The 22,859-nt window shown below is 38.2% G+C and overlaps 1 protein-coding gene across 26 annotated transcripts in view; it reads right to left on the bottom strand.

Annotated features, from left to right (window-relative positions):
- ZBTB20 (zinc finger and BTB domain containing 20) overlaps positions 1-22,859 on the bottom strand; it is a 468,885-nt gene that overhangs the window by 331,010 nt on the left and 115,016 nt on the right. For 23 of the 26 annotated variants that reach the window (XR_007379433.1, XR_007379437.1, XR_007379436.1 and 20 more), the window contains one exon: positions 436-511. The exons of 2 other annotated variants lie outside the window; for them this stretch is intronic. The gene's annotated coding sequence lies outside the window, so the exon portion shown is untranslated. Of the gene's footprint in view, positions 1-435; positions 512-19,800; positions 19,872-22,859 lie in introns of all 26 variants that reach the window. One more of the 26 variants, XM_048958148.1, reaches the window with a different exon arrangement.

The following is a 22,859-nucleotide window of genomic DNA, read 5'->3' as shown; positions in this document are numbered from 1 at the left end:
CAGCTGAAGCCTCCTGTGATGTCATTAGAAAGATGTTCCATCTTTTTCTTATATAAGGGACAAAAAATTATTACGACAACAAAAAAAGAGAATAAACTATATTTTATGCTATGGGGAACCTTCTACTATTTTCTATTTTCTGTACTCCAAAGTGCAGAAATCCTCACTGACAAAGCCGTAGGAACCGTATGTCAACAGACACACACTCTTCCTAATAACAATCAAAGCAAAAAAGAAAGATCTATTCAGGGGGCTGAAATTAAAGATCTGAAAGATTCAAGTTTAGTTCTAATTTTCAAATAAAACATCCTTTGAACTTCTAAATCCTATTCAGGGGGAATTTGACCTTTATCCAAGAGCAGTTACTGTGCTAACACTTCGGATGTATATTGAGGAAAAATACTGACAAAAGGTGCCGGAAAAGCTTTTACTTACAAGAATGCAGTGCAGCTTAATCTTTTTGTTTTTAAGGTGCAGTGATTTCAGCATCTACAATGTAACTTCAGGCAGTCTGAAAAGAAACAGGTTAAAATCTCTTTCAGTTATAATTGGTATTTCAGATTTAATTAAAAATTAAACTTTCATAATGTTTCACCATCCAAAGCAATGCATTATCAGTCAAGCGTAGCCTTTTTTTTTCTTTTTTTTTTTCTTTTTTTTTTTGTTAAAAGAAGCTCTTCCCAGAGTATTTTACAATAAAAGAAGAAGGGGAAAAAGGCAATTGAGAGCAGCAAAATATATTTCTACAGTCAAAAAAATATATTCGAATAAGTTGGAAAGAAGCCTTCTGCCACTTAATTTTAACAATCAACCTTATACTAATGTAAAAAGGAAAAGAAAAAAAAAAGCATCACAATTAAAGATGACAGAAAAACATCACCACATATCAACGATTGTGAAGGGAAAAATGTTAATTTCTGTAAAAGAAGGACACTGCTAGGACCAGAACATACGCACCAAAAGGCAAAATGTGGCTTTACATAATGCCAGCCAACATTTTTTAAAAATCAGCTCTCCAGCATGTAGCACTTCAGACTGTTGTATGGAGGAGCAGAAAGACAAGTTCCAAAAGAGGAAAGCTGTTTTTAAAGTGCACGAGGCAAAAGGTCCCTTGCACTCATTTGTTAAGGGATATGAAATAGCTACTCTCAAACCTGTAAGGCTTTGTATCATGTAAAACAAAATGTCATTTTAGCGTGCAAAACAAATTATTAAGAAGTGGTAGTTACAGACAAAGCATTCGTATAAACGCAGAAAACATTTTTTTCCTTTTTTTTTTTTTCAAAATACAGTTGGAATGACAATAAAACTCCAGGGGTTATGCCATAAATACAAGTTTAAATGCTAGAGTGGAATTATAAACCTGTGGTTTTAATTATATCTAATTATAAAGGTTCCAAAACCAGGAGAAGTGAGAATAACAGAAAATATTAATAATAAATTAAAACTATTTTGCAGTAAGTTGTCAGGATTTGACCTCATAATAACAAACCATATAGCTGTATATACAGACACACGCAACGTACCAAGTCATTAAAGAAACAAATCAAAACTTGCTCAAATTTTATTTTAAAAAGATGACAGCAGAACTTTCCTAATTTGCCCCATTCAATGTCAAAGCGATTTTCCTCACTGTTGCATATTGAGAGCGAGCTGTGAATAAATTCTGGACACAAATCTAACACTGATTTCAAACGTCCCACAGTCTGGGGGCAACTCCTCACCAAAGTTTTATTTTTGATCCCCATGAGTAAAACAAAAAGCAAACCAAAACAAAACTTAACATAAACACAAAACAGCTTTTCAGGCTTCGGTGTTATATAATCCTCCACATTCCTTCCCCATAAATGTTAGCAAGAAACATGCTCTATCGTGTGATACGCCAGCATGCAAACATGCTCATACATACATGTATCCTACAAACACAAATGAGCTCAGTTACTGTCAGGCTTAACTCTGTCAAAATGAGCTATATTAAAGCAGGCAGCATTGAAGGGGAGAGCACAACAAGCATCACCAAATCTCATGCACAATGAATGAAACCTTCAGCACTGAACTGAAAGGAACAAGATTTCACACCCAGATTTCCTAGGACAACACCTGCACAGCACAACCTGGCATGAAACCTTTCTCAAAGTGTCCCGGCAAGATGAATCATCTGAGAAACACGTTCCTTGTTCCCTACACAATCTTTACATTACATAACATCCCTTCTCTCTTCTGATCAGCACCTAGAAAGACACACAGAGGAATGGGGAAGCGATCCAGCCAAAGCAATTGCAAGTCCATCCAAACCAGGCAGGAGCACAACCATCAAATGGGCGCTAACAGCTTCAGCCTCCAAACTTCCATTTTTCTTCTCCTCCCTCTTTCAATTTTACCCCCTTTCCTAAAATCTTAAGGACCCTAATGCTGGCTTGCCAGCTGAGAAGGACAGGGGCAGTGGTATTTGTAATCCAGAGCTATTTATTTTAATGAATGCAATGAAAAACTGACCTCAACTGAGAAAACAAAGAGCATTCAGCAGAGGGTGAAATGTATCCTCGTACAGAGAGCCAGAATACAGACTGCACACTGAAGCCCTTTTCTGATGACCTAAATAGGAATAAATTGGTGCTTGGACTTAATCACAGCAAATTTTGTCCAAAATAACCATTTTTCTCGTAGAGAATGAGGAAGCATTTTGCCCTCTCCTACGAAAACATGACAGTGCAGCCCCTTCTCTCTCCTGACAGCTGTTGATCAGCATTACCCCAAAGTCCCTCCTGCTCTGTGCACGTTCTTCTAATTGAAAAGGAAAACAAGGGAAGGCAACATGTAGTGTTGCCATTTGAGCTGAGCAGCAGGGCACAATGCTTGCAGATGTAGCTCTCCCTCTCCTTAAGGCAGGCATAGCTGGCACACACTACGAGCCCACCAACTAAAGGAAATGGAGCCTCATGAGACTGTTTCAGCTGCCATCTTGAAAAACTGCAGTGAAAAAACTGGAGTTAATACAACATCCTACATACAGCACTCACAGCCAGATTGCTGCAAGGAGCTGCTTCAGCTACAGTTTGGAGACAAACCCAAAGCACAACCTACAGAAAGCCCCATCAAACACAGAATACCAATCACTGCCATCTTAATCATATCTTTCAGTTCACGATCTAAGAAATTCACGATCTCAAGATGAATAACTTAGACAAGTACATATGAGCAGGAGGTTGAAAAGGAGGTGGCTTCTTAGCCAGATGGCTAGCACAAGTCAGCTCTCCTGTCTTTAAGGAAAGCCCTGAATCCCTTGAGAAAAGCAAGGAACCTGGCTTGCTGGTGAAATTCTGCTTGCGAGAAGCCCTAGAACTGAAATTACAGGAATGATGAGTATGAAAATGAGCTACATCAGTGGAGTGTTAACAGGAGGGCAAGTGTTGGCTCTCAGTAAATGCTTCAAAAACAAATCACAGAAAGGTAAGCATGTTTTGATGGTTGGTTTTTTTTCCCATGATTTCTGCTTGCCATTAAATTTATGCACAGCCTGAAAAATGTGAGAGCAAAGCTATCGACTGGACATGACTGAAGTCACGTCAGCAATATTCCATGAAGTACAGGCACCTCACCCTGCTGTGTCTGTCTGGAGGTGGTGATCTAGTTCACCATTTTTGGAAGGGCCACGTTCACTCAATCTAAAAATTAAGTAAAGAAAAAAATCATTTGTTACTAGAAAACATTTCAGAACATTTTAGCCTTTTGCAAACTGCTTCTTGGCAGCAAGGAAGCTCTGTAAGGGCTTGATTTGTCTTGAATACCTGATGTCAACTGGAGAAGGTTAATGAGAATCACATGCAGTGGATTAGTTATGGGAAGAGAGGAAAGGGTAGGAGAAAATACAAGTGCAACATTTATTGGCGTCTTTTCCATTTTCTACATAGAATTTACAACATCAATCATTGATCATTTTCAAAGTACTTGATCATATCATTGTTCTCACTTCTAGAACTGCACATCAATGATGAAGAAAGTACCCCAAATAACTACTCACAGAAAGTGAAATATGGATGCCCTTACTCACTGGAAAAAATCACGTATGCTAAGAAAGCCCCTTTCAAGAACCAAAGAAAGAAAAGAAGAAAAGAAAACCCATTAATTTTAAGAGAATTTTCAAATAAGCTCAGACACCAGTCAAGAGAACTCATTCCAATCTCAGAATCCAAATGATGGCTTAGGGTATGGTCCAGATTACTTTCTGGCCTTTTATGTCTGAAAACACCAAGTCATGGACTGATTTTGTCACAGCAGTCAGAGAAGGAGATCTCTGCTGTACAGGCTCACCATGTAACAAGAAACAGGCAAACTCTGAAACTGGAACTGGTATAGGCACATCAGCAGAAAGGTCTGTCTCAGCTCATTAGTAATGCAGAAGTATAAACCTTAATAATGCAGATAGAGCATTACATCACTTCTGCTTTTCAAAGTGAATGTCCTTCAATTGATACTACTCCAAAGAGTCTTTTCTCTATATAGAGAGGTTCTTTTTGTGTCAGTTGTTTCTCTTGAGGGGATAGAGTGAAAAAAAAAAAAGAACAAAAAGTAACGCCTGTGCTTAAAGAATCCTCACAAACAGGTGTGCCCTCCTGAATTGAAAAACTGTACACTTGAAGAAGTACTGTCTTTCAACTCATGGCCATTTACACAGTATAGCCACAGTGCCAGATGCAGCCCCACTGTCAACCACAGAGCTGAGCTTCAGATAAACCTAATGCAAGACTGCAGCTCCTGGCTCACAGGGCTGCAGGTGGGAGAAACCTGGGTTCTGTGCCTCAAGAGAGCTGGAGCAGAAGACAACCTGTGGCACTGTGCTGGGAACAAGATTCCCTACCACTGCAGCATAGGAAAAAAAAAGCACACTGAAGGTTTCTTTGTCAAAATGATAAACTTGCATCTGTTATTAGCTCACTGCAAAGCTGTATACCTACAGAGATTTCCTCTTCCTTACTGCATCTACCTAATGAGCTTACTTTCCCAGAGAAGACTGTCCTCATCACAAACTTCAGCTTCCAAGCTATGATTGTTGCATTTAGAAAAGAAGTTTGGTAAGGAAAAAGGTGTATTTTTAACTATATTTCATTCCCCTTTCCCCAAAAAGCATTTGAACTGTTTTCATTTGAGTATGAAAAATACTGCCCATAGGATAAGACTAACACTACTTGAAATTTAGGTTTCAGAAATTTAGAGACTCAAACACATAGAAGCTGAGACACACGATCAACCCGAGTGGTAACTTCAAAATCCGCGCTGTATGCAGTTTCACTGCAAGGGCTCTCATAACTGCTAAACGCGTTGGATTCCTTAATAGCACAGTCCACCCCTCTAATTTAATGCCTAGTGCTGACAAAGTAAGCAAGAAGTACTTGAGAAACCCAGCTGTAAAAGTATGTTAGTAGCTGAACTTGTCAACCCAGTGAAGAGTTAGTCTCCTTGTAACTGCACTTAAGACCTGACCTGGACCCTTGAAGTGCAGTTTCACTGGTGGTTATGTTAGTGCCAGGTGGGACCCAGCATCCTTCAAAATATCTCATGAAGCTTTCCTTCTAGCTAGGGGTAATGATGGTAATCAAGTTTGCTGCTGAAAATGATGACATTCCCTATTCCAACTGTTTTCTTGCACAAGCTGTCCCTAAATCCTGTTTATGTTCTCAAGGAACAGGAACAGTGACAGCACGCAGCTTGCCTGAGGCCTTGCCCAAATGATTCTTTCTCTAAAGATACAGATTCTTGTGAAGCAGCTCTAAATCACAGAATTTCAGGGGTTGGAAGGTACCTCAACAGATCATCAAGTTCAACCCCCCTGCTAAAGCAGGTTCCCTACAATAGGTCACACAGGTAGGTGTCCAGACAGGTCTTGCCTATCTCCATAGAAGGAAACTCCACAACCTCTGTGGGCAACCTGTCCCAGTGCTCCATCATCCTTACTATAAAGAAGTTCTTTCACATGTTTGTTCAGAACATCCTGTGTTCAAGTTTTAGGCCACTGCTCCTTGTTTTATCACTGTGCACCACCAACAGGAGCCTGGCCTCATCCATTCAGACCTCCCTTCAGATATTTATCAACATTTATCAGATCCTCTCTCAGTCTTCTTCTCTCCAGGCTGAACAGATCCAGGTTACTCAGCCTTTCCTCATACAGGAGATGCTCCAGGCCCTTCATCATCTTTGTGATCCTCTACTAGACTCCTTCCAAGAGATCCCTGCCTTTTTAGAACCGGAGCTGGCATTTGCTGATCATCTGGAATACAGCTCAAGGACTTTGCTTATACCCATTGCAAGTTATTGTAGCGTATAAGCTTCCCCCAGTTCTTTTCAAGGTTCATAATGCTTTGATCTGCACAGCCTCACTGCTCCTGTTGAATGGTGTCGTCTCCCTTGGCTCAAATTATCTTTAGTGCATAAAATGATAATACCTGTTAAGAAGCAGGCTCTATCATATAATCACAGCAGAACCTTCACATTTATTCTGGTTTAACACAGAAACTTACATCAATAAATGTTTCATTGTGATAGGTATTTCAGTGCAGTGACAAACTGGGCGGATAAAGGAAATGTGGCGGATATAATTTGTTTGGATTTTAGCAAGGCCTTTGACACAGTACCACACAGGAAGCTCATAGAGAGACTAGAGAATTATGGTCTGGATAATAATACAATGAGGTGGATAAGAACTGTCTGACAGATAGGAAGCAATGAGTTATTAATCAATGGTATTAGATAAGAACAGAAAGAAGAACCTACTCTGACGCCTTGCAATGAGGCTAGGATTATTATCCTTAAACAGATTCATTAAGAAACAGAAAAATAAGAATGTAAAGGTTGACAGCATTCAAAATGGATAATTCAGAAATAAGATGTATGTCCAGTGTGAAGGGGTTTTAATGATCAAAATTGTAAGGTCCAAATAATGAAGATTTGCACTGGCCAGAGCAATGCAGTATTCATGTATCTTAACATTCAAAAACGTTATTGAATACTCACATAAAATTTGGTTTTAAAGTCAGAAATAAAAAGTTTTCATTATGTGAATATATGACTGTGTCACATTACTTTGGTTTAGTTGCAAAACTTATTCCCTTACAAAGCAAACTAAAAACCAAGCTGCAGCCACTGTGGACAAGCAAGATCATTTAGCTTCTTTTCTTACAGTAGGGATATTAGTTCTAATGATTAAAATTTAAAGCTTAAAGTAATCACATAGAATGTCCTTAAATTCTTCTTTGTAAACATGGTACTTCTTCAATTGTCATCTTGAATTTCCATCCCCCTGAACAGTCAAAGCCTTTTCATTGCTGATCTGTGGTATAAGGTGCAACACTGAGCTGTCCCCACTGAGACACCGTGTGCACACAGTACTTGCTGCGTAATGGGTAACTTCCTCTCCCCTTTGCTTCCATCAGTGACTTGCCTTGAAGAAGTTCAGTCTGACCCTTATCCGTTTTAAGGGCAAGATCTTGGATGAAAGGCATTATACTGAGATGAAATGTACGTGTACTGTCATGTGGTTTTTCTTTCCATAGGGCATATGACAGATCAAAGTGATAATCCTTCTTTCTGAATTTGTAATATCTCTAAGAATTGAGCAATTAAAGGTGCCAGTTGAATATTTGTAGGACAAACTCCATAATAGCAGCAAGGCATGTAGTTCACTATATCTTTTGTCTCTTAGTAATGCAGGAGTGTTCCTTTCCCTTGCATAGATAACACAGCTCCAAATTATTTGTGCTGCTCCAAGAATGAGGGCAAACTAACTTCTGTTATTTTTCTGTTATGTCATCCTTCCTGAAGCAACAAAAGCAAATTGAATGAGTAGAGCTTGTATGTTTTCCACTCTAAGAAACTTTGGAAAACTGTTGATTCCCACTCTCAACTTCTCTTTAATGGTCCATTATCAGACAATCTGATGTCATCAGACTGCATCCTTCAGCTTGGCTCATTTTCAGCATCCCATCACCTATGTTTTTGGGTCCTTTGTTCTTCTCTCAGAATTTAATAATCCTCCTTCTTCCCTCAAACAGCTGCCCTACCTGCCCTGTAAGAATCCACCTCTTGTAACCCATCTGCAGAGCTTCCATTCCCCCTCCTTTGCTGCACAGGGACTTTGAATGAAGGTGGGACAATCCTCAAAAAAGAGAAAAGGACAAGGAGGGCAGAGGTAGCAACAGAGACCTGAATTTGTAGTTCTCCTTGATGCTGGAGAGAATGAGAAGTGGCACTATCCTTCTGTTACCCTCCAGAGTAGCAACAGCAAGCAATGCATCTGTAGAACCTCCTTGGAACTTCCGACCAAGCATCTTGGAAATATCTTAGGATTTCGACATGTAAGGTGGGACATGTTATCTTTTACTGGAAAGTACAGGTAATAGAAAGTGAAGTGAGGAATTCACTTCAATTCACAAGCAGGTGCAACACTAATAGTATCAGGACTCTTCCAGATTATGCACAGAGTAAGTTTATCCTATCATGTGTACAAACAAAAATCAATGCAAGCTTTTACTTAGGCACATTACGTACTTTTGTCAGTAGGCTGTTGACCTGAAGTCCAAAACCAGCTTCATTTTGCACAATGTCAGACACAAACTATGCCGAGAAAATTCACATCATTTCAGTTTTTGCAACTGCCATATTAAACTCAAGGCCTAAGGAGGATACTGAACAATATCTTATAGTACACTCTATTAAAATTCAAAGTTATAGGAACAATGCTTCTGACCTCTCCCCAGTTTCATTCACCTCCAGAATTTTGGAAATTTAACACCAAGGGACTTTGAGACCTTCAGACTGCATCACAAAACCTGCTGCTTGAACCCTTAATGTAACACCACTGTGAGCTTTCAGGTATGTCCCAGTGTAGTCAACACACATAATACTTGCTTAATCAGATATCATCCTATGAGAAATGAAAATGAGAGCAAGCTGAGACTATAAAAAAGTTCAAGAAAAGTTAGCTCCTGCATTATGATTTGGTAAAGCTCAATCTCATTTTTTTCTCTTGAAACAATACAGTAAAAAAACCATATCAGCAACAATTCAAACTGATCATTCCATCTGAACAGGAAATAATATTTGAAAGAACGGAAAAATGCCTTCCATTTACTTTCACTATTAGTAAAAACAACAAATAAGTTTCATGTAAAGCAAACCACATCCTACAAAAACAACTATTAAATCGTCAGCATAATTACTAAATGAGTTTAAACTGTATTTGTAAAAAGAATGTATACTTTTTTCTAGGGGCAAAGTATATTTATATATGCTGCAGGAATGGATTCAAAGCATCCTGTTGGGCTGGTGCAATACAAATTACCTTTGTAATTATTCCAGGGACTATAGCATGCATGCACTTATATCTAATGCAATATTTATTACCAAATACATATGATAAAGAGTATATGCTATGTATGAGCTCAGAATAGCAGGGTTTCTGCAATGATCGAATTATTCAAAGTTCCAAGATGACAATTCATTCTGGCTCCATTTGCATCAAAGAAGATAAAAATAATAATAATAATAATAATAATAATAAAACAAAATAAAACTAACAACAACCTCCAAAACAAAAAACCCACCCACCCCCAATAGGCAGGAAATCATTATCGTTAGAAAAAGTTTGGGTATTCAACCAGTTCTAGAATCTGTTTAAATAAAACAGATGAAATCAAATGCACCCCCCTGGTGGTCAACAAAACGACAGAATTGAAATCGATCTAAAACGTTTTTCAACAGTAAAAAAATAAAAAAATAAAAATCCCTTGTATAGCAAAGTGCAAAATTGAATTCCATCATGTTAACATTAACACTGGGGAAAGGACTACAAGACCATATGCTAATTATCTTTCAGTGTTGCATCAGGTAAGGAGGAAGAAAAGTTCAAATATACAATTGGCAACTAGATTTCTAATCAACTAATAACTGAATATTTCCAAGTCTTTTCCAAAATACCCGAAGTGATTAAAACACATGATGGGTCACTCATTTGCCAAGTTTCATGTTTGAAATCAAAGCTGTTTTAAAATTTCCTGAACAACAAAAAAAGCATTTTAAAACTGGTAACATTCAGTTGCAGTGATATAAGCAAATACCAGCCAGTCTGAATCTTGGAACATTCTTGATCTAATGCCTTTGCATTGCCACTAAGCCCAGAGAAAATATTTCAGGGCCAGTTACTAAGACAGTGAAAATAACATTCACAAATTAAAAAAAGAAAAAAAAAAAAAGAAGAAGCATTTATATACTGTACAACTAAACTCTTCAGTTCTTCACTATACCTTAAAGGGAATAAAACCAGAGATTTTCCAAAACATTTCATCATCACAACTCTGAAATGTATCTGCACTTACTAAGTGGAACTTGCAAGTAATCTGCTTGGAAGACCAAAAAGCTTTCTCCTCCCCGCTGCTCCACTTTCCCAAAGATCTCAGTATTCCCAAAACATGTTCTCTACAAATATTACATGAGGGAAGTGGGTCTATCATGGAATAGTTGCTTCCCTTCTAGTTCTTTTTGCTGAGGAACTCTACTTGAAATGATGTATACGAGCACTACACACTCTTTCCCCCAAAGATAGCAGCAACGCATAAGGAACTAAACCTGAACTGTTACCTTTCACAGTAAACGTGCTTGCAAAAAATATATTGAGCTTACCAGGAAACAAAACTCCTAATGTTGTTCCACACTGTGGCTATCTCTTTAAAGATTGTTGTTGCATATGGAAGCAGAAAAAAACAAATGTAAAAAGAATCCAAATTTGGGAGAAATAGTTGTAAGAGAAAGAACAAGAGTTTAAGAATTGTATACAACTATACATTCTTATTATGCATCTGTGTTTACTAAAGAGTGTCACATAAGATACGGTATTATATAATGTCAGCTGAATGGGGGCTTGTTTTCAACTACATTTAATGTTTCTATAATCAGTTTGTACAATGACTAGGCAGAAATTTCCAAACATATTCAGCCTTTTTTCCCTGAACCTTGAAACAGTTTTGAAACACTCTTTTCCCATGAACAAATACAATGATTACAGCTACAGGATTCCCTCAGCAGACTGAGAGATGCTGGAGCAGAACAGGAATCAAGCTGCCAGGTCCTCTATAGCAATCCTCTGACATGAGACTTTCCCTCACACATTTCTGTCTTCCAGTTTAAGCTTTTATTTTTTAACAGTGCTCTACAAAGTTAATAGCTTTATATTTCCTATTTATGCTTGGAGTGCATGTTTGGGCAAAAGAGGAACTTAGCATCTCCTAAGTCATGATACAAAAAAGCCCAGAACTATAGGTAACTAGCTGTCTCTGCCTTCAGTGAATGGAAGTCTGTATTAACAAAAAGAGCCAGTACAGCAAGGGCCTGACACCCAAGGAGACAATTAAAGATCCCTCTAAATAACTGTATTGATGAATTACAGGAAGAAAGTTGTTTCATCTTTGTTCTAAGCCACATAAAGTCCAAAAGGAGGAAGTTCTACAAAGTAAATGTGTACAGAATATACCTCTGTATATAACATACCTCTGTATGCTGTAGAAAATCCCACTGCATTCAGTAAATTGGTACCGAGGCCACTTAAACATATTAGCCCATTAAATCTGTTTCGTTATATTTAGTAAAACACTAAATAAATGTTCCAGGTTAGTGTTAACTTGTAGTACACTTCAAAAGGTTAATGCACTACCACCATTTCTCACAGAGAAGCTTGCTAATTCATGTACCACTGGTGGACTCCTGCTGATGGCCTGCAGAAAACTGGTTAGTCACAATGCTTTGGTTCACCTTATTCCGAGTTGCTAAACTGCATTTGAGGTAGTGAGAAGACAACCAAAAATGCACTCAGCATTTAACTTTGCACTGAAATTAGTTGTGGTTGGATCTCAAACAGAGGACCACACAAATCCAACCTGGAGGGAAGCAAAGCCTCACAGCAACGAATAAGAGGAAGATTGTCTCAGATTTCCTACCATGGCTCCCACATTAAAACGTGTTCGTATCAGGAAAAAAAATTAACAACCCTATCTTTAAGTTCCCACAAGTACAATGCCAATTGGGAAGGGTTCTTAGCTTTGAGCCATCACTGTGCTAAAAATAGAGGTATTCAGGAAACACATTACCTTCAAAAGTGATTTCACATACAGTCTGTAAACACGTTGCCCTTTCAGGTAAAATGGCAATTGTTTGAAAGCCAGAAGCCAGAAATACTAAAGTGGAAAGAATCTTAAAGATATTCTACAACACTAAAAATTAAAATGTGTGTCTTTTTCATTTTCTGCAATATATTGTAAAGAAGAAAAAAAGAAGAAGCAGAAAAGACTTAGTACAGCAGGGATGGGGGAAGAAGAAAAGCAAAAAGAAATTAGACTTCTACATTTTTTTGTTGTTGTTATTTACACATATTATATACAATACATAAAGGAAATGCATGTGCTCCTTTTTCTTTTCACATGCTTGTACACATCTCTGATGCATATGGCCTATACCAAACATAAATTTTGCTATTCATTTAATGCAGATTTCATGCAACTGGCAACTTGAAAGTCACAGTTGAACTTACAATGCCGAAATAGTTTCCTTAAGTAAAAACTTTTAAAAATGATTCCTTATTTTATATCTCTGTTGTATCCTTACATTTTGAATGCTGTGATGCAATTTTCTTAAAAGGTATGTGGACAACTTCTGAGTTGCTGGAAACAGAACATGGGTCAATTATATTAAATTTTGTAGTTGGAAGCATTAAACAGGAAACTGCTTTTTTCTCTTCCAGGAGTTCACAATAATGTTTGCTAAGTTTCTGAAAGTTCTCAAGAAATACTCAGAAAAAAGACACATCTTGATAAGAGAAACAATAGAACTTTCAGTATGGAATTGAAATGGTGTCTCATCTCATTTAAGGATCTCATGAGCTCCTTTAGTGAAATAAAAATTATTCTGTCACAGTCATTACTTGATGGAGAGACAGGCAGATAAGCCAGAGTGGACAAAGAATTTTGAGGAGAATGACAATCTGATCTTTCTTTTCTCATCATACCAAACTCTCTCAAAAGAAGATTAAAGTGCAGAGATCTCAAACAGAGCTCACATCTATCCGAGGAGAATTAAAATAGTGCTACAGACAGGGAAACACCTACAGATAACTGTTACAATCACTCACCCTAAAATACCAGTGCCATTAATGGAAGATCAAAAGCTAAAACAATACATTTCAGGTTTAGAGCCATGGGTGAAGAGAAGCAATACAATGAAGTGAATCATCACTGCGGATCTCTTCTTGCAATCAAGCAGCACGGTTCTTCATTATGTTACATAATGTCAAGCCAATTGGGATGTACACTGAGAACCAAAACAGCAGGTTTTTTTCTGCTTGGCCTACGACAAACAACCATGCAAAGACATTTAAATACAGTCTGGGATCCTTTACAAACTGAAACTTCTATAGCTTTTAACCACCTCTTACTACATTCTGTATTTAAGAAAGGCATCATGGCACACTGACAATGTGTAGGCAATACTATGAGAACCACACAGTAGTGAACTCACCTGTCACACCCACCTACCCACCCTGCTGCTTTCCATAGACATGCTCAGACAAGCATCGTTCTATTTTTCCTCACTGCAAGAAAAGGCTACCCATGCCAAGACCTCATACCTTACTTTTGGAGACATCCTAACTTGATCGTTGTAACACTTCAGTATCCAACCAAGGATGGAAAAGACCTCCAAGTACATCTAGTCCAACTGCCATCATTTGACAAATGGGGCAAGTTAGCCTTCTGTTATTAACTTGGTAAAAATAAAGCAGGGTCTTGAGCTGAATAAAAAAACCCAGCAACAACAACAAAGTTCATTAAATGTAATGTGGCATGGTCAAGTGTATCTTCCAATTGACAACCCCAGAGATTTCTTGCAGTATGCTTACTGGCTGATATTCGCTCCCCAGAGTAGTGGGGATCAGAGAGTACAGAAAAGCATACATGGCAAGTAGCAACTGGGCAAAAGTTGGGTCGCGTCACAGAGCCCTGTAGGGGAAGCACCTTCATCTCCACTTTCCAGACCACAGAACAGCAACAACAAAACCAGAAAATAACAAAGTGAACAAAACACTATCTTCTTTTTACAAAGCACTACAACAAATTCTGAAAGCACCAGCCCTTTCATTGCATAATCAAGGAATGTGAAATTCATGATATATCAAATGCTCAGCTTCATACCTGCTGCTCATACAGAAATTGAGCACTGCATGAGCAATTATACCTGTGACCTTTTATCTTGGATAACAAACTCAGTTAATCAGAATCACTATGAGCTCTGGGAGGTTACACAATGGCCTCATAAAAGCCATGAACAGTAAGTCATCTTCTATGCAGAACTCTACATGTTATTCTCACTGTCCTGCCACTGTTCTGTACTGAGAGGAATCAATGAAGATGAATTCCACACCATCATGAAGGAATCAAACAAATACCATGAAAGGGCATGCCTGAAGCGGAAAGCTCTGCCTTTTGGGAAAGCCAAAGGAGAGGCTGTTGCACACCTAAATTAGAAGTATGCTGGGCTGGATATAAATATTTGCTTGCCTTGAACTCAGACTAAGTACACTGGAATCAGTCACTGAAATAATCATACAAGTATTTCATAAGACCATAACACCAACAAGGGAAACTGGGCACAGCGCACAAGTATTTTGTAATACAGCTAGGCACCTCTATGTAGGTAAGATGTAACTATGACAGGCCAAATACTTGCGTTATGGTTGCAGAAAAGAGGTTACAGCCAAACACGTGAAGGATACTAAAATCGGTAAGATAAGAAAAATGACACACAGCAGGCAGGAAAGATATCTGCTGGAATCAGAGTGATCAAGAAAATTAATCTAGAGAGGGAGAGTGCTAGCCCTAAAAATAAGGTAATGTTGGGAGCCCTTTTGGGTGGGAAGAGGGCTGAGAAGCATAGAATCCTCAAGGAAGAGCAAGCGAAGATGAGGAATGAAGAAGCCACTTCCCTCATGAAAGGGCTCTTAGCTTTGATGCCCTCAGCCTTGCTGACTAAGACCACTTGGGGCTGCAGGACAACCAACCACAAGGAACTATGTGGTACTGCACACTTGTGGTTAATGTAGAATACAGTTAAGAACCAATTGTTGGAATATCTAGTGATAGTCTATAATAACTGAAAACTAACCATTGCCCATATGCATTGTTGATGAATGTCAGTGTCCAAGATTTGCTTTTAAGCTTTAAATTGTCCTGATTTACCAGTCTTCCTAACACTCTCATCACAGCAATGTTCCAATCCTTGCCACAGGCACGTGCTTCAGGGAAGCAGGGCAAGTTGCTGAGATCCCCTCCTCTCCTTAAACTATCAGCTGTAAGGCAAGCCCTACAGTGGATCAGTTTCAACAAGTAATTTACAGGTTGTAGAAATAGAGTGGAAACAATAGTCTGGGCAGTAAAAACCTGAGGAGAAACTGAGCTTGCTATATCTAATGCTGACACACAACTTCTCACTACACTGATCCCATGCTGCATCTCATTATCAATAATAATAAAATTAATTTTTAAAAAAGGGACACAGAAAGAATTGGCTCTAGAATACCTTACAAATAGGTGAAAGGAATGAAAAGGATGCTTTGATGCTCTTGATGCTTTATTTTTCAGATATGTCAATGTAAGGAAAAAAAAGAAAAATCATAAAAAACACCCCACTATATCCCAAGGAAGTAAACTTACATAGGCTGTTTCTCTTATGGTGAGTTTCAATTGGCAATAAGTCATAGCTAGCACATAATGAATTAAATCTCTCCTTATTTCTGGAAGATGTTTTTATTAATGGGAAGCTAATGTTCAAGTAAACCTCTCAAAATCTGCAACAGCCCTTAGGTCTCCTTTCTTCAGACTGTTCAGCCCATACTCCAAGCTCTCTTTAATTCAGGAAACATTTTCATCTGCGTTACTGAACCAGAAGAACCCGCTCAAACCGTTCAGTATGACTCATTATCAAGATATATCTTAGCATATTTTAAGAAAATACTGACAGCCTGTTTATCATTACCTTCTACCTCCTCATTATTTGGCAACAAAGAACCCTGATATCCTCAGTCAGGAATCTGAAAATGGCCCTCATCCCATGAGCAGATCAATTCAATCAATCATCTTTTACGAAGCATAAAGAGAATAGTGGTTGCCAAAGGTCATAGAGCAAATCATTGGTTAAAGCTGCAATAACTAAGGATATCCATCTATGTTATCAGTTTTTTTTCTCTTGGCTTCCTTAAGGCTAAAAATGTGTCCTGTTTGGAAATATCTTGTTCCTAGTAATACCTTAAATACATTTACCAATTTCAACCAAATATGCTAGAGGAGTATAACCCTGAATAAAGAAAGCTACAGTCCTACAGGCTTCATTAAAGGAAAACAACAACAACAAACAGGTAGAAAGAAACAGTACAAATTTCCCAAGACAAGAACTGCAGTACAGGTTAGTACCAGTTCACAGCTGAAGCAGCACAGAAATGGGTTTAGAAACAGCTCAAATACACCAAAAAAATGCTTCAGTGACAGCTCTTAACTTCTTAAACAGCCAGTCACTCAATCGCAACACTAACCAGTAGCAGACTGGTAGATTCATGAATTCCTGTGCTCATTGAACAAATTATTTCTTGCAAATTCTTGAAAAAGCTTTATTTTCCTCTGCCACCTTCTGCAGTCTCGATTAAAAAAAAAAAAAGTTTCTGAGTAGAAGTCTCCCTGAGGTGGGAGAGAATACATCACCAAGAAGCACCATATTGACAATAAATAGATAAATAAATAAATAGTCTTCTGCTTTTCATCAACAGCTAAATAGGTCAGAAGGCTCAAGCTGCATTCCAGATCTGATTTTGGCCAAGATGAACAATCTGCATGCCCTATGAGCTTTAACAAATTTGCTAAGGAAAGTTCTCAAATGAAACTCTTAAATACATTGTGAGGGTAATCTGCTAGCATTATAGATATCCAGGATTTTTATCTGCTAGCATCTTAAAATTTCAAGGACATTATTCTGAATCTGGATTAAGGAGAAAAAACAATTGGATGTTTATTTCAGTTTCTATAGCTTCACAGTGGTCAGCTACTAGTTTCAAAAATCAAAGAGTAACAACATGTTAGTTGCATAAGGCACACTTGGATATCACCATCGTTTGGGAAGGCTGCTTAGAAGATCTCAGGACTATATAGCAACCTGAATGCACCATCAGCCATTTCAGATATTTGTCTTTATGAAAAGTCTATAAATATTTTTCTTTTCCAACAAGTGGAATGATTGCTCTATTAGCAAATACCATCACTTCTCCAGAAGCTCTCATCAAAATGGCAACCTATCTAGGAAATAACTACAATACCTCAGGTCTCATAGTGTGACAGCAACATGTAAACACTGATTACTGAATACACAGAACTTCATTTTCCACTCACATCTTTTTTACAATCATGTGACTCCAGAGATTTCAGTGCAGTAACCCACAAGTTGACCCTCATTTATACCTTAATCCTGCCTGCAGGATGTGCTGCAAGCAGTCTAAAGAGCTGGAAAATAAAATAAAATGAAAATAACCTGTCATTTCGAGGGCATCTGCCTTTTCCACCTGCACTTTGGAAGAGTACAGTTCAGACATCCTTTATGCTTAAAGTACCCGCAGACAGTTTTCCTCTCTGCTTATTTCGTTACTGAGGCCAAAGTTTTGGCACATGATCAACTAGTTTCTGTTCATAACTAACACTGAAGCAGAGCTTAAGTACCAATATCAAGAGGCAAACTGGTGGCCCTCTCATGCATTCTTCAAGTGTGAAAGCGGTTCACAGACTCCAAATCCAGCAACTGCCAAAAGAGAAATCATATTCTGACTGTACTGAAGAACACATGCCACTTCTGAAAAGGGCCTTGATTAGCTGATGGTTTCCTTCTGCCTTTTCCGAGTTAAAATCTGACCACGACCTTTGGATCAGCTCCCAGCAACACCTTCTTGCTCTGGGAGGCAGTTTTTCTGCAAAGCATCTTTCTGTGACAGAAGTATTATCAGGGTAGTGCAACAGGTGTCACGACACACCCTCTTACTGTGATTTTTGTTTCCCATAATTGTACAATAACGGCTATTTGGGTGGCACTGGTAGGGGTATGAAGACAAATAAAATAACTGGCTCCTGCGCTGGCACAATAACACAATTTAATCCTGAGGCTAAAAGCATTTGAGTACTTCCAACTGGTACAAAAGTTTGGAATTTTGAGTATGAAGTTGGTGGCCCAGGCCTTTCTGTTTTCATTTTCTCCTGTGTTCTACTTTATTTCCCAACTCTGCATTCAGCAGCACACAGTGATTTCCGAAATCATCAGCTCATATTTAGTCCCTATTTTCAACTGCACACTAGAGACCTGCACCTATTCCACAAATAGAAAGAATCCAAATGCTTTTCCCTAGGCTCCTGCTTAGGATTTCATTATTAATTATATTTGAAGGTTATACAGTTAAAATACTAACTTTTTATTTGAACATTTATATTAAGCTGCTGAGATTTCTAGCAGCTTAGCAGCATTATTTCTGTGTAAGAGAATAAGCCTCTTAAATTCTGCACACAGGCCTCTCGTCTAAAATGAAAGATTTTAGAATGGCACTGAAAGGTAACACTGAGTTAATGATGCTTTTTAAACTGAGACCTCAAAGACTGATCGAGCAGAACTCTATCGGTTATGCACCCCCTTAACCTTAACATGCTCTGCTAACAGTGCCTAAATTCATATAAAGTTTAGCAAAAAGTTAGTTCCAGATGATGGAACTCAGCCTCCTTGCTCATTTGCTACATGGATTTTCTATCTCTGCTGCAGTACGACATTTAAATATTTGGTAGCAAATCCCCATGTGACCATCTTTAACTGTTTTCCCTGAGATAATCATCATTAGCTATGACAGTCATGTATCAAGAATGGGGGATTTTAAGATTTTTTTTTGTAGGCAAGGATAGACAGATCCGATGACCTCTGCAAAAGAATGTCTAAGCCAATGAACTGTTACCTTGCAACACAAAGTTAAACTCCCTGATTTTAGGTTGCTGGCCACATTTTGATCCTAGGTGTATGTAGTGCAAAACCAGGACACTGAAATCTGTATGAAAATCCAGAGTTATTTCCAAGTTGTGACTGCATAAGACAATAATTTGTTTCACTGGACAAATTTCACTTCTAGTGCCATTCTTTAATCACTGCATTGAAGCAAGGCATGAAATGCCCAAACGAACAAGTACTGAAAAATACATACAAAATTGAATGTGCAAAGCATGGACAAATTTTCTTTCAAACAGACATTTGTATTTATTCATTACAGTGAAAGACATGCACCATTTTTTCACACAGCTCAGGATTTGAATTTTAACCCACTAATGATGGCTTTTATCCTTTGCCTCTTGTTGTATCCTGAACAGACCTTTTTTTCTTGTAAATCTTTTGCCCACACTTTTGAATCTGACGTACAGAATGGTTGATTTTCCCAGAACAACTTTATATGTCGGGGTTGGACCTATCTACTTATAAAGCTACATAAACCTGTTAACACTATTTTCTTGCTTTGTTTAAAGGGTTTTCAGCAGTTTCCAGTAGTAAAGTAAAGGTACTCTTTGATCACCTTGACCAGTTAGAAAGTCAAAAAATAACCTGATGGCATTATTCTCAAGATGGAAACCCCATAAAAGCTTCTGAATAATTTGAAAATCAACACTCTGTCAAAAATAAATAAAGAAAATAAATTGCTGATCCACATACCTTGATGAAGTGGAACACACAAAACTGCCAAACAGTGCTCTTCACATGATTACAGCACTCTTTGTACCAAACTACATTGGGTTAGAGCAAAGGTCACATTAGTATGATCACCCAGTGGTTACAACTATGTTACAGCCTTGAAATCCACCTCTTGGAAAATTTTACTAGCAGTATTAAATAACAATATACTTCGTATACTTTGAGCACTTTATACTGCCCAAGCTCTATACAAAATTAACTAATTAAGGGGAATGGTATTTAAATCCTGAGTTGCAGCAAAACAACTTAAGTGCACTTAACCCATTAAAACCAACGCAAAGAAAGGGCTTGTTAGACCTCTTTATGCATAAAAGTAGCACAAATGAGAACAGACGAATTATATAACTTTAACCTGAGATGAATGCGAGAGTGTTGAGAGGCATCTGGCAGTCCTCCCAATAAGGCCACTCAGCACATCACACACCATTTTCCACCAAGGCCCCAGAACACTGGGCACAGCCCTCGCTCCTTCTTGCCTCTTGAATGGAGCCATACCCACACCCGCTGTGTCTGAACATCACAAAGCTGCATGAGGACAGCCTAACTTTCAGCATAACTTGCTGAGATCTCCTCTCACATGCCAAGTGTCATCCCATAGTACAGTTTTAACAGTCGAGTTACAAAGCCATGGCAAGAGGGGCTCGGAGTTGAACAGCTGACAAACCCATAAGGATAGCACAGTGCACATGGCGCCATTAACAGACAAAAGTGCCCCATTTTATAGCACACAGGAAGGCTGGAATTCAGCTGTTATCAGGAGCAATAATAAACTTCTGCTGGTGACTCAGGCTCTCAGCCTCAGATTTACATTCCCTCTGTCACTAAGAGTTTTTAGGTTAAACAATTTTAAACGAAAATGCAATAAACAGCATTTATATTCTGATGGCATTTGTTCCCAATGCTTTTCAGCTACAACAATGGCACAGGCTTTCTCCTGCTTCCCATCCCCTCCTCCTTTCGCCACAGGAGGACAGATCCTTGGACTTTCATGCACACTGCATTAAGCCCAAGGAACCCATTCCATCCCCAAGCCAGCTCCAGTTACAGGATTACACAGAGGGGAAAAGCAGCACGTGGTGCCAAGAACAAATATTTCCCCCCCCCTTTTTTTTGTTTTTTTTATGTCCTCCTCCAGAATACTTCTTGAAGCACTCGCAATCTACCTCAAGGAAAAGAAAGCTGCAGCTTTACCTTGTATCCCAGCCCTTCGAAGTTTCCTCCCACTTACAACTGGAGGTCAGATATGGAAAAAATAGACCAAAAAAAATAAAAAAGAAAAGAAAAGAAAAGAGGCTGGCTCGTTATGTAACTTGAAATAAAACATCTTGAAATAATACATCTGGTCTGGAGGACAGAAAAGGGCTGACACCTGAGTGGCACATGGAGACCAGCCATTCAAAAACTGTCTCCTGTGCAACCTGCCATTCCTCCTAACTTTCCTTTTCTCCTGAAAACTATCCTTCACTCTCTTAAGGATTCCAATTACATCAGTGGCCGATAAGTGTAAATTTATCTGCCCAATTTCTATGTTTTATTTTTCCAATCCATCTCTTGGGAACAGCTTTTAACACATTCAGATTTTTTTTTTTCTGTCATAAAATATTCTATTTATTTCCCAGCAGCTGGTGTCAAAAAAAAGTTGTTGTTCTCTTTAAATATTACTCTTAAATAAATAAAATCTGTTTTCATATAGTGTAGAATTAGTTTTGCCTGCTGCGAGTTTGTGGCATTATGAAGTGATCATTTTTTTTCATGCATTATTCAAAACGAGGATAAAAAAAAAAGGAAAGAAAAAGATGACGGTCAATAGCGTGCCATTCGGTTTGTGTAAATGCAGCAGCCGTACCAACAGCTCACTACATGCAACACAGACAGAACACTTTTCCTTTGTCAAACGCGGCCACTAACCTTAATTTAGTATTTCAGAGAGAGGTAGTGAAAGATTTATTTCTTTCCTCGCTGTCCCCTATGACTTATCTAGTGGGGCAGATAATAGACATGTCTTTTTTTGCTAGCAAGATATCAGTGTTTTAGACAAGGAGTATTTGGGATGCTTACGCTCAGTATTACAGCTCAGCTGGCCCTTGATGGCCTTTAAGTCTTTTTTATACTTTATTTTTAACAACCTATTCTTTGTTTAAACCTCTGGTTTGACAGTGTCTCTCTGTCTTTCATGAAAAACTATTAGAATTGTTAACATTTCCTCTGGAGTCTTCATATTACCCTGTCTTTCAGAACGGCTGTAACTGCATAGCTGTAATTATTCTCACTTTGAATTCTGACTGTCGTATTTGGAAGGGGATGAAGGGTGGGGATTTTAATAAATCATTCAGGCTCCCCAAGGCACATGGTATCACACCAAATCTAATAGGAACTTTTAAGGTGGAGGGGCTTACGGACTGAATTTACAGATGAACTGCTAAGACATATAACGCCACTTTCATCAAGAAGAATGAGAAAATGGTAATAAATTAGAGAGTGAAAAAAATACAGTAATTCAAAAAAAAAAAAAAAAAAAAAAAAACAACAAAAAACCTGTTTCAAATGGTTTATCATTAAGCTCTGCCTTGTAAAGGAATCATCTCCTGAAAGAGTTTCAGTTCACGGCTGCTACGTGAAGTAACACTCCAGTTACTTTGCTTAGTTGTCAAGCTGAGAGCGAGCTTGGGACTCATGAATTTTATCTGTCATTACAACACAGAAATCACTTAAGTTCAGTTTCAACTTCTCCAACCCATGCATGTTGCTAATTAAATTATTTGTATCATAGTAATGTCCAAAGGGTTAGATTAAAAAAAGAAAAAACAAAACAATCTCTTGCTCTACGCAGGAAGAAACAGTTTCAACCCTAAATATTTTTACAAGGAATAACATTAACTTACCACACAATGTTCATTAGAAATATTGCTCCTCATTTGGTTGTACTTCAAACGGGAAGAAGCTTAAGTATTTGATAGCAAGTATGCACCTTTTGAGGGAGGCAATTTTTTCTTAAAATAACTTTTAAGTCAGAGTTAATT

Source organism: Lagopus muta, chromosome 1 (genome assembly GCF_023343835.1).
Source record: "Lagopus muta isolate bLagMut1 chromosome 1, bLagMut1 primary, whole genome shotgun sequence".
Lineage (NCBI taxonomy): Eukaryota > Metazoa > Chordata > Aves > Galliformes > Phasianidae > Lagopus > Lagopus muta.
Note: the sequence above shows the minus strand (reverse complement) of the source record. Positions and strands in the feature narration are given on the sequence as shown.